The sequence below is a fragment of the Chlamydotis macqueenii genome, chromosome 3, assembly GCF_036417535.1.
Source record: "Chlamydotis macqueenii isolate bChlMac1 chromosome 3, bChlMac1.mat, whole genome shotgun sequence".
Taxonomy (NCBI): Eukaryota; Metazoa; Chordata; class Aves; order Otidiformes; family Otididae; genus Chlamydotis; species Chlamydotis macqueenii.
In genome coordinates, this window is record NC_141558.1 from 121,835,762 (window position 1) to 121,848,683 (window position 12,922).

The window sequence follows — 12,922 nt, forward strand, 5'->3', positions numbered from 1 at the left end:
TAAATGACTTCAGCATATTCCGGTTAGCAAAAGGATCAAAGTTTATTAGGCTATACTGTCAAATTCAAAATAAAAAATATAGACATTTTCAAATGTCAAAACATTGTATCTTTTGCAACTCTGGGCTCCTTAAAAAAAAAGCTACTGACTTCACAGTGAAGTAAGTGGAACAAAATGCTTTTTCAAAGAATTCTTAAAAAAACAAAAACCACACAAAAAACCTCCACCAAACCAAAACAAAAATATCACCCAATATTTCAGGATCCTCAGGTAACTAAGAGAATTCAGGCACAAACTTCAAAAGCTGGAGAAAAGGAAAATTTCTTTTTTCACCTTTCTGTAAAGTGTCAAAATGTAATATTAATTCTTCCCGTTCTAAGAAAATCTAAAGAGGGCTATCAAGCTATTAAACCTTCCACTGGATCATTTGTGGTATGAGTTATTAGCATAATTGGGGGCACACTTTATTCTGACCTTTGCAAAACTTTCATTTCCCAAACGTGATAGATACAAAGTGCTTTTATAATACCAATAATGATTATTTCCTAGGGGAAACTGCCAATTATAAGTTGGTGAAAATCGCTATACTGGATTTACATTGAGAAAATGAACACACCTACCAACAGTCAGACTAATTAAAGCCATTCTTCAAATATTAATAAAGCTTCTCACTTCCATGAAATATAACCTTTACATTTTAGTTCAACTGTATCCTTGTCGGGTCATTCATTCAACAATAATAAATGTTGATTAGCGTTTAAATACAGCATTTATGCTGAACATTCACCTTTCCCTGGCAGTAAACCAACACATGGAGGAAGCTGTTCTAACATTTAACCACTTGACTCAAGTTCATCTTGTTTGACTCAAGTTCATCTTGTTTGACTCAAGTCACATCACGTGCCAGCAAAAATATACAGAAACAAACCTCTTGTGTTCTGGACACAAGTCTAAAAAAAACCAAACAAACAAACAAACAAAAAAAACGAGGCACAGCAAAGATGCCATACAAGGGTAAGCAATAAACTGTCAAGCAGCATATGTTTTAGTTTTATAATATTGACTCCAGTATATTCTGCTGAAGTCACAAGTACAACAGGTAGCAGATTCAACAGCATCATTTCCTGCTCCTCTGTCACCTGCTGTCTTGTATAATCTGCTGCCAAGGTTCAGTAGCTAACGTGCACCACCAAGAAAAGAAGGAACAGAGAGGGTACAGCCAACCAAAATTCTTGAAAGTGCTAACTTGACAGAGGACAAGACAACTGCGTTCCACCAACGCGCTCTCAACTACTCAGCGTGCCCAGCTCTACGCGTGTGCGTTAGGCACGCCAGAGCAGGAGAGTGTTTTAGCAACACCAGCCTCAGGCATCTTGTCCGCAAAGCATCTTTTACAGCAGTGAAACCACACCACACAGAAACAGGGAAACCTTCCAGAAAATGCAGTCGTACGAGATACGGTGTTTTCAGTCTCTTCACACGTAGCTCTGGCTTTTTAAAGCTCTCCCTGGATTCCACTGGATGAACAGATCAAGTTGGTACACTGCAGAATCATACTAGAGAGTAAAAGAAACTCCAGTAAGGAATACTCAGGACACAACCGCGTGCTTCTGCATCACAGAACAGGCTCCAGCTCTCACTGATTAGCCATTCTGTACAGTGTTGCTTTAGCTACATTACCTCATACTTAAAAGGCATTTGCTGTAATGTCTTTGCTTGGGTTATAATAATTTTTGAGATAAGTTCTTAGGGTCTCATTCTCGTTTACGTTCTTGCCAATTTGCAAACCTTCACAAGATTCTATGATTCTAAGATGAAATGGACATTAAAGTGAATATAAAAATATTTTACTACACTTTCACAGCACAGACAGATTAACACAGAAAAGTAGAGTACTAATTATGACAAACCTGATTCCAAATTTTATGTGACAACAGAAAACACTCCCGGCTGATCTATCAGTGATGAATAGAGGAAAGCTTTTGATTTCCTTAAAAGTGTTCAGCTGGAAACTGCCTCAACTGTTTAACATTTTAAAGGGTACCCTTTTCACCAGTTGTGTATATACACAATTTACAAAGAAAAAAAAAAAATTCTATAGAGTCCAGGCAACAAATTGGTCAGTTAAGACATGTAGAAAAAGGCCAGTTAAACCAAAAGAAATAATTAAAATACATTTACAGAAGTTTATCTTTTAGACTTTTCAGAACATCTTGCTAGTTGCTTACCTACATCCTTAAAAGAAAAGCAGGCCAAAAACACAACTACATTATTGGATCTGATAAAAGACACTATGTCTAATTAAAGATTTCACCTTGCCAAATACCATGCCAGTGTTTCATATGAATCCTTCAGAGTTAAGGCAGGTAGAACTGCTTTTTTAAAGGAAAAATGGGTACCAGGTTCACATTCAGCAAACTCAAGCTGCAATTCATCTGAACCAAAAACTTTGCTCATTATACCTCAAGTATTAAAGAATTTTTGATCTGTCTTTCAGAGAGGAAGTTAAATTGCTTATAGGACTACATATGTACAAAATGTGCAAAAGCACACCTTTACGATGCAAAACGTAAAAATTCATTTATTTAGTTTTCAGAGAGAAAGGTTCAGAAATAACTTGAACATAGTAACCAAGTAGTAACGTGAGGCAGGCATGCCTGACCATCTTGCTGGCAAGGACCTACTGAATTTATAGAGGTAGGTGAATTCATAGTCTAGGTGAATTCCAACCAAATACAAGCCACAAATATTTTAATAGCTAGGTTAACTGGCTTTTCTCCTCCAATAAGGTCTCTAAAGAAGGAAAGACAAGGTTGCTTTCTCAAGGCTAAAATATAGCTCAGCAAGAAAATGACTGAATGGATTTTTATCAGACTGAGCAACCCACTTGCTCACAAAAGAAGAGCTAGATACAGACATCTGACCACCCACAACTGATTTGATGAGGTAAGTGAAGCACTACTTCCTTTGTATGAGAAGAGCCTGATCATCAGGCCACGTATAAAAACCACTCACTGCAAAGTATAAATGGTCAAAGTTTTCCAAATGTACAAATACCTGAGAAAAGGATCTGCAGATTTTGAAAAAGAAGACTATATATCAGCACAAGAATTACTTGTAATATCTAGAGCAGCTCTAGAGATGTCCTCCCAACTGCTAAGCCAGACTGCCAAAGATCTCATAATGATCTTGTTTACCATCCAAATTTTCAGTCTGGTACAGATCAAACAGCAAAAACTGCAGTTACGAAATCTAAGTAGATTTACTTGCTACTTTTCATTGTAATGTTTAACAAGTCTTATTAATTTTGAAAAGAAGAAACAACAGTTAAAAATATAAACAACTGACAAGTGGAATGTGTGTCGTTAAGCAATAAACAACATTCCATATTTCTCAGCCTTTCCCCTTTGTTTTACAGAAAACAGCTAGACAGCAGTCTCATCACTCCACATACTGTAACTTTCAAAACTTGGCAAAGCAACTCTTACACATTGTGTTTCAGATCCAGTAACTCAATATGCGCTTCAAAGATCTGGCAGCAGTTCTTTTGGGAGTTATTTCCTACTTTTCTGGCTTATGCAACCTGTCGAGTTTGGAAAAATTTACACATAGTAGATTAAGAGGATGTACACAGAGAAAGAGGAAATCATCATAACCACAATAATTATAAATGAAGTTTTGAATGCAAATTTGATTTGCCACAGATATTTCCATTGCCTGCAACAAATCATCCTGATGCGGAACAGCACATGCCATCTTCTCGGATTCCAGTTTTCACATGTACTGTGATCAAAAAGGATTTGTTTGGGTAAACAGCTGCCAGTAGGGCAGACTCCATAACTATCACACACGCACGCTTTCTGTTCCCTAATGCAATACTCATTTTAAGAGCAACAAAATTACAACTGATAAGATATGAACACTAGAACAAAAGCAGGTTCTGGGAAAGCCACAGGATGATGCGGAGTTTTGCCTTAGATTAGAATCTGTTTACTTAAACACTCATCCAGGCATTGCTCCTCTAAACCAGACCACAAATGTAATTAGAGAAAACATCCCTCTGAAATTTTCCATAGGTTTAAAGAAGTTGAAAATACTGGAAAGTAAAAAAAAAAAAAAATAATAATAATCCTTTCATAATACAATGCATTTTCTCGCCGTAATTCCATAATTTTCTTTTTGGCTTCACCAGAAAACAGTTAAGAGCTAAAGATCAGTGCACGATTCATGCGGTGTAAAAAGACACATCAGTTTACAAGAAAATATCTACTGGGCATATAATCTTGGTGTACCAACAGCAGGGCTTGGCAGATAGTTTCAATAGGAGAAGAGAGTCAAATGAACAAAACATGTTGCCCAAACTCAGCTGGGGAACATGACCTCTTGCTTTCTTCACCATCACATACGTATTTCCTATACCTGACAGTTTTATTATTACATTTCCCACTTTTTCTATCACGCTTCATTTATTTCGTAGCTCTCCCCACACCTTCCGGATTGTTCTCTCTTTTTTTTCCATACACTTGGCCTCAGTTGAAGTCAATAGTAAAAGTCCCACTGATGCGTCTGCAAAGGAATCCCTTGGGAACACTGGAATGTCACTCACCATCTCTGCCACCGCTGCCCTTCAGCTTTCACACCGAGTCATGCCATCTGTGTTTAGGCTGAGAAACTAGAATGGAAATAGTTTCCTCCAGTCCTTTCTGCTCTACTCTCTCCATTTCTAGACGCATACTCCTGCTAATTAGTTAGAGCAGACTTGTGCTCTGGTTTCCTCCTGGAGCCAATTTAACTCACTACTAACGAAGACAGCAATCCAGAAAAAAAAAAAAAAAAAGAGGGATGAGGGAGAGGCAAAACCACAAAGAACCCAGTATGTCTTAGTGAGCTGAGCCTCCACAGAACAAAATGGTTGTCAGAAACTCCACTTACTTCAGGCTTTATTGAGGTCTAGTAACATGAGCTGTCATTTGATGTCTCACATTTTCTGACTAGTTCTTCCCACACTGTCCACCTTTGCAAACAAGACCAAGTTTTTGCACATTTTAAAAGAAGGTTCTAACTTCGGGAACTGATGAGATACAAGTTTTGAATAAAATAACACCATAGCTTAGTTCCTTACATAACATTCCATACTTTTTCAAAAAACAGCAAAGTCTTTCCTACTTGGGCAGTTAGAGAATATAAGACGACAAAATTTGTTTCCTCTGGTTTTCTGTATTAGAATGCCTGAATATTCAAGCATTGTTCAAAACAGACCTACCATGGAACAATTCAAGACAGTACTCCGGTAAACTTAAGCAGTCCTCTCCAGAAGTCCACCAGTCACTCATTCGTTCCCCACTAACCTCTGCTCTGTCAGTACAAGTAAAAATTGATTCAGTTGAAAAATCATAGAATGGTTTGGGTTGGAAGGGACCTTTTAAGGCTATTCAGTCCAACTCCACTGCAAGAAGCACGGACATCTCCAACCAGATCAGGTTGCTCAGAGCCCCCTCCAACCTGGCCTTGAATGTTTCCAGGGATGGAGCATCCACCACCTCTCTGGGCAACCTGTTCCAGTGTTCCACCACCCTCACCGTAAAAAATTATTTCATTTATATCCAATCTAAATCTACTCACTTTTTAGTTTAAAACCATTACACTTTGTCCCATCACAACAAGCCCTACTAAAAAGTTTGTCCCTATCTTTCTTGTAAGACTCCTTTAAGTATTGAAAGGCTGCCATAAGGTCTCCCTGGAGCCTTCTCTTCTCTGGGTTAAAAATAACCTTTTAGAATTTTATTTAGCAGGTCTACCTTTCAGCCAGATCAGTTACCTGATTCACTAGTTACTGACACAGGATTTTGGTGTGAACAAGCATCCAGGGACAAGAAGTTCACGGCTGGGAGTGAGACAAGGGACTATTTTCTTTATCAGAAGTGTCAGTTTAAATGTACGTGAAACTACAGGGAACTTTAAACTGAGACAGTAACTCCTGCCATAAATTATCTGTATGCTTTTGTTATCCCTTGCTTTTTTTTGTTCCCATAGCTCTGCCTCCTCTCTAAACCACCAACTTTTCTCGGTCTGAGACCTTTGCCAGTATATACTTTCTCCTCCATCCATGCTCACCTTTCTCATCGAAAAGGTCTACCCATCACTAGATTTTGCTGTAATTAAACAGAACACTCTCAAAAGAAAGTTTGAAGATTACATGGTCACAAACAGCAGGGAATATTTGGAAAACAATGCTTCATCTGGATGCAGTAAGCTTCATTTATTTTTCTTTTGCCTCTCTATTTTTGTTTTATACTGTTGACTCCAAGTTTTAATGACAGAAGATATTTTAAGCATTCCTGACCTAGAAATGTGCTAAGAATAAGAGAACTTTTATAAAGAAAACATTGTCCATCTGAAGGGAAACTCAGTGTATGCTCCACCTAAGTAAGCTATGCATGTTGCTTACAAACAGCAGATAGCTTTTCAGACCTAAAAGAACTCATTTTCCAGAAGCCAGAGATAACAGTAGGATTCAACAGACATGATTAAGGGAACAGTAGTAGGATTCATGGCCAAAATAGATGCTACAGAGCAAAATTCAGCTCAGGTGGAAAATACCCACACAAAACATCTTAATTGCTGGGCTTAGCAGGGACAGTAAGATATACAGTGGAGACACAGTCTAAAGCTAGGATTAAAAATGTCTTTCTTTTGAGAAGAGCAAGCTGAGCAAATTGCACTGGTCTCTAACAAGGCGGCAACTTTTTCCTTTATTCTCCCCTATGAAATGTCCCTTCCATTTTGGGAGCAGTTAGCACGCCCCAGGAAGCAAATACTTTAGGATTAAAACCCAGCCTCAATTATCTCAGTACTTATATAAATACGCTCAGCAGGTGTGGCAATGGAGTTGGTGCAGATACACACTGGTATAAGGAAAACAAGTGCAAAATACTTCTGCGATTGTAGCAGATAGATTACACAGAGAGAAGTTCATCAAGATTTGGTCTTTTCAAGTAAAGCAAGTAAGTGGTGTAACATTAGAAATTACAGTAGATAATTCTTACAAGTATGTTAGCATGAGCAGCACCACATTGACAGTGCTTGCATTTGCACTTACAGTGCTTTCACAGCTGCAGGATGTCATCTGTGGCTATACGGCACAATTCTGGAGGCCCCAGAATGTGAACAAGTTAGCCATGCTGACCTACCAAGTACTCCCTCAACTGTTAAGGCAAAACCAGTAGTTGCTTCAGCTATAAAGGTCGTAGCAGACATAATTCTGTTAAGCTTCAATACTCTTAAGAACCTAGGCTTTAGAAGAGCCAGTAGTCAGTCTTCTATTTTATAATCACAAAGGGAAGGGAAAACTTCAGCAACGACATGATTAAATTATCTTCTTGAACACAAGAAAGTAGCATTGTTTCACTCTCACCCTCTATCGGCCTTGAGGTTCAGCTGCTCTGCCCTTTGCCCCCACCCTGCCAGGATCCAGGGAGCACACAGACCCCTGCATGAATAGGTTTCAATCTGGAATACACAGCACGGTGGACAAACGCTATTTACATACCCTGGAAGGACAACACAGTTGAGAGTGTCTCTCTCCAAGACATTACCTGTGCCGTAAGAACTGCTACCCTGACGGAATCTGCCAGTACTCTGGTATTATCTTGCTCTTACAGTCACACCTTCATTCAGTCAGAAGTGTATTTCAATTTTTTCAGAGCATGGGGGAGTCAGACAGTAGTTTGAGAAAAATATTAGTGTTCCTTCACCATAGTCCAGTTCAACTATTGCCTGCCTAGAGGATAAACAGAGTCAGCCAGTGACTACTCCAGTGTGCTGTGAAATCCTAAACAGCATTATTAGCAGACTCATTTCTGCAAGGCTGAGCTGTACCCAAATCAGAGACTGAAGCCGCCTTTCCTCAGATTTCCCATGTAAATATATTTTTTTAAAAAATAACAAAGTACACAATCACATAAATAGGATTAAGACAGGCAGCACATTAATTGGCTCTTTTTGAGCACAAGACACGGTGATAATTAAGAATCTCCTTGGGGTTGATAATGAGGCTGGGGTGAATGCAGCTCTTAGCTCCCCATCCAAGAGATACAGTGGCACAGGAGCACAGGAAATTTAATCAAAAATACACATGCCAAATAATCTCTGTCCTTTAACCTACCAAAAAACTTGCAACTCTAACCTGTAAAAATACCACAGGGATCTTATTTCACCTCCATAAAAATGGTGATGAATAAACCAAAGAGGTAACTGTGATGATCAGTACATTGTTTTAATTACTACTCCAGTCAGGAACATCCAGTGAACATTATGCCCAGCTTCACATTATTTAGCACTCCTTCCTTCCAACAGTGTTGGAAACCATAGTTCATTTTAAAAATTTTCTTTGTCTAGTTCTCTCTTCAGCTCAATCTCTTTCAGAGTACGAAAGATGTCAAGGTTCTTGTAGCTCCTGATGACATTAGAGGGAGCATGGATACAGGTAATGATGTGTTATGATAAAGACAACACCTCCCATTTGCACACCCATCCTCCCACCACCACGTAAACAGAATAAACCTGTAAGGACACACTGGCTGACCTCATCTCCTGAACAAACACTGTCTACAATCACATTGTGATGAAACAGACAAAAATGCATTATGGTCTCACTTAATCTTTAATAATATGATGTTTTAGCACCCTTGCTACCCAGAAAACCTCTCCCAGGCATCCTCAGTGTAACTAGCATTCACTGCAGTACGCTGCCTACAGACCCTAAAACCGACTGTACAAATTGTGACTGCCTGGGGCTATTGTTGTTTTGTGTTGATTTGGTTTTGTTATTGAGCCAAATTCTCTTCATATTTACTTGATGTAAATTCAGGAGTTCTGGAATTTGTTTTTCCTTTGTTCCAAAAATTTTTGAAGTCTTTGACTTTCAAGATGGTATGTAAAACCTATGGCATATCCTTATGCATGGTATGTTTAAATGGTTAAAAATGGGCCCCAGTGAAAAATTAAAAGCAACATCCTTAACTTCCTTACTCTAACCGCATACAGAGTGGCTTTTTTTTTTTCATGTAGAGTTTTATTTTGAAAACATGCACGATGCTTAAATGCTATAGCTACTCAAGGTAAACTGATTCATCCCCTACTTCTTTACCAATTTTAACAAACAAGCCAATTACCCCAGCAGTTCTGTCACTGGTGTGATTTCATTCTAAATCTCTAGTAAGAGTTCTACTGCTTACACCTGGATAAGAAGTTAGTACTGTCTGTATTTTCAGACTTCTGCTCTAAGAAAATATTTACAGTAGTTTTTACTTTCCAAGACAGCTATTTCTGGTCAATGCAGGTTTCATTTTTTTTTTCTTTTTTTAATTATTTTACCAAGCTGTACTTGTGCCCGCAGAAGAATTATTTTTATCAGTTACAAACAAACAAGCCAATTGTGGTAGAACAGCAGGTCACAGTGCAACAAATTCCCAAATCCTTGTAGTTATACAGCATAGGGATAAACACACGATCAAGCAGTAAGAAACAAGGAAAACAAAAGAGCATTTTAATGACTAACGACAAGGTTATAAGTATGCAAAGCACTGCCTACAACCATTGTACCATTACTTCCAATTTTAAAATTCTAGAAGACCGATGCAACCATATCCTTTGGTGTTGATGACTTTCTGCACTGAAGTTTCCTGAGAAAGATCCCTCTAGAGCAGATCTATCTGCAATTGGAATCCTCAGCTGAGAAATAATCTCAGAATATTTCAGAGAATTCTGATGTTAATTTAGATACGTTTTTATATGAACAACAACAAAAAGTAAATACATCATCTCATCATGAACACTTACAAAATGTCAGTAGAAAAAATAGTGCATGAAGTTCTACACACTGGTTGCACGTGCAGTGCTCTGCTTCTATGCAGTAAGGATGGGTATCAAAGAACTCACTTAAGCTAAACTGAATGATTTGACCAACAAGACAAGACTGAGGTCTCACTCGGGATTAGTGAGAAATTAGCATTTGCCTCAACAACTCTTTTGAGTCTGTTCAAGGCCTGGATGCTAAAGCAAGCAGCATTTTATGCCAATTCTGTGCTTCTGGAGGAAAAGTAGCTTTCAGAAGTCAAGAGGGTAAGAATCCTTGATGCCAATGGAGTATAAAAAACTTGGACTAGGAGTGCGTATGAAGTAAACGTAAGTTGGTGTACAAGTGACCCAACCCTGAGTACTAAAAAGAAAAAAAATGTCTTCCACAAATTTGAGGTAAGAAGAATCCACCAAACAGAGACTACAGCACTTAAATTGCAGGCCACTGAGGACCTAGAATACCTCCATCTGACCGTGTCACTGATCATCCTCACACATATCCTTCTTTCTTAGTGTCAGGGTACCTGGTTTTCAGGAGTTTGCAGCACACTGAATTTGGAGCATTATGATCTAAACTTCTAATAACTTCTCTCGTCTCATGAACCCCAACCATTGTTTTTTTCATAATACATTTATCATTCTACTAATATGGACAGCACAGCATTTAAACATTAAACTGTATTTTAAACCTGAAGTAAAAAAAAAAAGTTAAATGGTTAAATGAACAGAAAAACACATACCATTTGAAAATCAGAAATTACTCTGTAGAAGTTTCCATTGTAGATAACGTCTTCTTTTTGCTAAAAAAAAAAAAAAAAGCCTTAATTGAGCATACTAATATTTAATTACCTAATAAAAATACAGTCAACTACTTTAAGACCACCTCCCCCCCTCAAATAATTTCTCCATATGGATCAGAATATATAAGTATAGCAAGCATAAATATTGCACACTCAGTGAGATTTTGTTTGAAGTTCATTTCATTTTGAAATTCCCTTCTGTCTTTGTTATATAAGCAAAAGCATCATAGCTGCAGGTGAAACCAATATGTGGTATTCATTGTTCCAAGCATTTAAAACTGGAAAATAAACCTACACAATGGAGACCAAGAATGGAGCAGAGTGTCAGGAGCAAAGAAAACAATGTATTTTATTCTGAGATACAGAATCAGGGGTTTTTTCCTTATCCCAGCGTTGGGTAAAAAGTAGATTATGCAATCATTACTAGTACTAAAACATACTTCCCCTATTGCATTTGCCAGTAATTTAGATGGATGAAAGCATCAACTAATTCACCGATGTCCCCTTCTCCTGTCCTTCCCCCTTCTATTTGTGTGGGGAAGAGACAGGCAGCACAAGGGCATTCAACGCTTCCATGCTTCTGGGCAGCACAAGTGGGTAAACGGATCCACACCATTCCCTCAGCTGCAGCATCAGGGCAGTCATAGCATCACAGCAGGGCCCTAGTGACACTCTAATATCTTCATCCTCTGCAATACACTCTCTGCATCAGAAAGCTGAGTGTTTTGAGGCAAAACTGCTGTCTTCCCAAGCTTCCTCCGAGGAAGCACCTGTACAGATCCCGTGGCTGTCACATCTGTAGCAATACTACCAACTGCTTTGCTGCTGTTACTTTTTTCGCCTCTTTTTTAAAATGCACAAAACCAACTGGTTTTTATATCCATGTCATTTGTATGAGAGCTTAAAACGGACATGAGCACAACAGCCACTCAACAAGCAAAGCAGATTTACAAAACCCAGAATGAAAAGGACAAAAGTGTGTTCAAAAATGAAGTCAAATCCAAATTTAGATTAGAAATTGATGTATTTGTAAGAGATGATGTTTTAAAAGAAAAGTTAATGTGTTCAGCATTGAAAATAATATTACATTAACTGAAGCTCTTTCAAATGAATTTATCAAGAGCTCCTGCACATTAGGACAGAAGCTGTATTTTTCTCTTTCATTAAGCTTCATCTTTTTTCCTTTAAAGAAAAATAAATTGAAGCCTAAAACTGAGAGCATCCACAAGGCACATACTCAGGATTACATCTGACCTGATACCTTTTAAATTTTATGAGGTGAGAAGAAGAGAAAGGAAGGGGAAAAAAAAGAAAAAGCCTCAGCAAGATTAGAAACAGAGAGGTAGAAAACAAGTGTCTCAGCCAAGAGAGGCCAGGTCTAGCATTTGCCTGAAAGCTCAGGGTGCATAAAACACCCCACAAAGTATAATACTAGAGAGACTGAGAACCACGGCAATCACAATTACAGCAATGAAGCAATGAGAGCAGTCAAAGAAAATAGTTTCCCATTCTCCTGAATTCTCCCAGAGTCACCAAAAACTTCCATTACAACAGAAGTTTTTCCACAACATAAATAGAAGCTCGGAGAGGATGATGGCTAGGTACTCTGTTCTCATTAAATATTGACAGCGCGCTCTTCTAGTAAAAGACTACACAGTGCCTCAGTAGCTCATAATTACATGACAAGATAAAACTGGATCTCCACCACCTCACAGCTGCACACAAGCGTCCTTACACTTACTTCTGCGGTCAACTAAAGCCAACCTAATGCTAAAATAAACTCACTATTCAACACATGTTTTTGTTGGAAAAACAAAGACATTACAAGAATATTTTTCAGCATCAAGCCACTCTATTAGTCTGCAGTGAGAGATACACCTCATAGTTTTGTTCTCTTGCAGACTGTGGTCAAATTTCAACATGGTTACATCAGTGTCAAATCCAGCACAGCTCCACTGAAATCAGTAGCATCATACCATACCTAATGCACATTACAGAAACAGAATTTGTTTCTCAACTAGTTTTAATCATTTACAGCTTTCTGGGTAAAATTGCCATTGGGGTATGAAATTTCTCATGTTCCATGAGTACAATCTCATAAATTTAATGAAAAAAAAAAAAAATCAGTTTCTTTTTAGTTATGCAAATACCAAAAATCTTTTTCTCTTCATCAGTTAAGTATTTCTTCAGAAGCTTGTTTGTGTTCAAAAATCTCCAATGGCGCTTTTAGTAAGACTGTAAATTCTTTGCGGGAAACACTTAAG

At 38.1% G+C, this 12,922-nt stretch overlaps 1 protein-coding gene across 2 annotated transcripts in view; it reads right to left on the reverse strand.

Annotated features, from left to right (window-relative positions):
- The window catches only part of PLCB4 (phospholipase C beta 4), a 209,709-nt gene that overhangs the window by 177,396 nt on the left and 19,391 nt on the right, over window positions 1–12,922 (reverse strand). For both annotated transcript variants that reach the window (XM_086744781.1, XM_086744782.1), the window contains exon 2: window positions 10,599–10,658. The gene's annotated coding sequence lies outside the window, so the exon portion shown is untranslated. The remainder of the gene's footprint in view (window positions 1–10,598; window positions 10,659–12,922) is intronic.